This window comes from Frieseomelitta varia, unplaced genomic scaffold, assembly GCF_011392965.1.
Source record: "Frieseomelitta varia isolate USP_RPSP 00005682 unplaced genomic scaffold, Fvar_1.2 scaffold_338, whole genome shotgun sequence".
Classification (NCBI taxonomy): Eukaryota; Metazoa; Arthropoda; class Insecta; order Hymenoptera; family Apidae; genus Frieseomelitta; species Frieseomelitta varia.
The window spans coordinates 124,562-128,189 of NW_025110077.1; the positions used below are offsets into that span (position 1 = coordinate 124,562).

The window sequence follows — 3,628 nt, forward strand, 5'->3', positions numbered from 1 at the left end:
GTTAGCATTCAAAAAGCAAATATATTATTATTCTAAAGCAAAAATATATGTGTATATCCATTTAAAAATGTATACTATTAGGCTACTACGATCTCTATATTTGAAATAAAACAATTTATTTCATCTTTTCTATTTTCATCCTTGTATTCCAAATAATTATATTACATATCTTGTATCTCAAATACATATAAATCAATGTATATCAAATGTATATCCAAAGTAAAGAAAATGTTACCAAACTTTCAAAGTAAAAGTTCATCAGAATGATTATTAAATCGACACGTGGCGTCCATGTGCTACCTTTGTAATCAAGAAATAACCTGCACAAAAAGAAATCAAAGTCAGAATGTGTCAAATGAAGGCAAATATGTAAAAATAAAACGATAATCAAATTTTATTGAAAAAAACTTACGAAATAAGCTATCGTACAAGTAAAACCGATGATTGTAGAAAAATCGACATGAAAAATTTCAAAGTATTACTCGATTTCGTTACCGTGCTCGTTAATAAATCGTTAATAAATCGTTAAACACACGCGTATTAATTAAATGATACTACTAATGAGGTATAAATGGAAGTAAAAGAGTCTCGAAGAAGCGACGCTATCAAAGAGAAGCCACCGATAGGTTAGAAAGTTACGAATCTAATGCGACGTAACACGTTGTTATTGCCACGAAATTCCATAGATGAATGATTCCCTCGACACGTCTCGACACAAAGTCGAAAGTGGTAGGGATACTGTGACCCTACATAAACACAGGTGTCTATGTGTTCGCTTGTTTTGATTTCGAGCTTCAAAGCCTTCTGCCCCTTACTTTACTTGAGAAACGAAAAATTTTATTACATCATGTAATGAAATTATTATTTTAACTATTAAATACGAATATTTTTTAATAAACTATTGTTGAATTTAGTATTACAATTGTTAAACATTACACAATGCGAAGTTAGAGAATCAACAAACGAATAGACCATTTTATAATAAAAGTACAAACATAATAAAACATGTATTTATGTGTAATATACATGCGTGATTATTTTCTAGAATATAATATATTAAGTATATGAATTGTAATTAATTGTAATTGTAATTATTAAATCATTCACACTTTGTATCATTTTATTAACTCTCGTATAACAAATTCCTGATTATTTTGACCTCGTTTGTGCCCGCACCCGTATCGTGCATATTGTCAAATTATTCATGTCGAATATTGAAATTACAAATCGTAATACCGCAAATGAACTACAAAATGGACGTATCACATGATTCAAAAATCAGATAGAATAGACTTGATATAGAATGCTTTTTTACCTCCCACAATATAGGGATTATTAACAATAGAACTCTTTATAATTTTAAAAAATATTAACACTGAATAATTATTCATTACTGATCTGTGATGAATAATAAATTTTCTATCTAATAAGATTGTAATCGCGATTACGATTTATCTCTTGACTCATTATTTCTTGTGAAATTGCACCATGCACAACGTAATATCCGCCATTAAAGATTCAAACGTATTTCATACAAATCAAACATGGCGCACTTTCGACCGTTAAATAATTCTGTACAACACGAATGCGCAGAATGTGTTCAAATTTGTCTCTAGTTATTAACGATGTATGTTTAATTAGAATGACGAATACGAAATAAATATCATCAATTATTCAATAAAAAGATGAAACAATCTTACAATAAAATAAATCAAACATTACCGTGTCTTGATGATATGCCAATGTCCGTTGTTGTCGATCACGTGACGTTCTTTTGAATTCCGTGGCGTCTTCTTAATACTTCGAAAATTGTCTAACAATTAACCAGTATTCTGTACAAAAAGATAAAAATCTTCAAATAACATAAAAAAAGAATAAACTTTGTATAAATAAAACAATAATTAAGATCAAATGCCGTCTTGAGAAGTCAATACGAATTATCTGTAAACGTATAATTAGAGAGACAATCAGAGATAAATTACAATAAATGTACATCAAATGTAAAATATACTAAATTACTGAAGAAAAAACGTACACTGATTAAACGAAGTTAACGATGGTGTGGACACAAACGATAAAAATGACAATGACGATAATATTATACACTAAATAAATATCACGCGGACAAATACATCCTAACGACACGATTTTAGACAATAGACTAATCCTTTGCGCAACAAGTTCGCGTCATTAATTTGAGAGAGGAGGAGGGGGAGAAAATATACGAATAAGATTCGAGTAATTTACTAGAAAATCAAAGCATTTTATCAAAATATTTTTTATGATATTATCATATTATATTCGATTAATATTATCATACAGCATTAATATTATACACATATTTATTAATTTAATTGAGAATAGAAATAATAATTCTTAACACGTAATACAATTACATTTCATATAGGTCATATAATTTCACAAAAATTTTATCGTTTGCTGTATATAAAACACGACTATCACAATCATAGTGATATTTGAAAACAATTTAAAAATATATATAGAAGACTTCTCACAGATATTTTGCACAGTTACATATCAATTGTAGTAATAAACGATATTCATTGAAATGTTCTTACTATTTATTATACATAATCAAGACGACTATTCACCAATTTTTTTTCTAAATATTAATACTAATTTACCATAAATATTTTACGTTGTTATCTACATAGCTAGATTGATTTCCAATTTGGCAAAATCATAAAAACATATCTTATTGTAATGCAATAAAACTTTAATATTATAATTTAATAAAATTTTCTAATATTTTGTATACCACGTTAGTTGTATATATGGAAGTACACATATATAGTACATAACCAACAAATAATTATATTGTATGAATACAATTTCTTTAAATAAGATTCACTGTTTTAAATCCTACGTGTATTTAATAATGCAAAAATCAGTCTAAAAGTCATTGATTGTAATCTTTACCTGAAAATTTCTGGATAATACTTCATGTTACTTCCCGCCAAAAGTTGATGCTTCTACGCTACATCCTTATATGTAACTACGAAAAAGAAAAATTGAAAACTAACGCGCAGTAATAAAAAGCAGATGTAAATAATTAGCGACCAAAACTATGTAAAACTTATTCTGCATACCTGTAATTATCTTCATAATCAATTTTAATCCAAATTTCCAAAAATATTAAATAGAATTCGACCTATTGGATGGGACCTTAATTCTTAAATGTTTATATATTCATAATTTTATGAGTCAGATGAGATATAAAAAAAGCGGAAGAACTAATTACTACAATACAATCACAAAAATTTCCCAATTAATCCTCTTAATTGGTTTTTTTTTCCAACATTTGTATAAAGAACTCTGTTGTAGCGACCTCTACTTCGAAGAATTTAGATCAACGACATCCATGTTCCGTCGAGATGTATATTTAATATAAACAATAGAGTATTTAAAAATAGCTATTAATTTTATTATCACCATGGAAATGTTTACTGCCACTTATATATATTGTAGCCATANTTCATTCGTTATTTCGTTATTTCGTCATTTCGTCATTTAAATTCTATTATGTAAACTTCATTAAATTATTAGTAATTGTATATTTTGTGATATTGGTATTTTTATATAAACAACAAAAATCAATTACGGAGTT

At 27.2% G+C, this 3,628-nt stretch overlaps 1 long non-coding RNA gene across 1 annotated transcript; it reads right to left on the minus strand.

The window, feature by feature from the left end:
- Positions 1 to 215: 215 nt before the first annotated feature.
- LOC122530321 lies at positions 216 to 2,107 on the minus strand. Its single transcript, XR_006306972.1, has 3 exons — positions 2,036 to 2,107; positions 1,723 to 1,832; positions 216 to 320 (listed from the first exon to the last, which is right to left on the minus strand). It is a non-coding gene; the product is annotated as an uncharacterized LOC122530321 (long non-coding RNA).
- Positions 2,108 to 3,628: the final 1,521 nt, after the last annotated feature.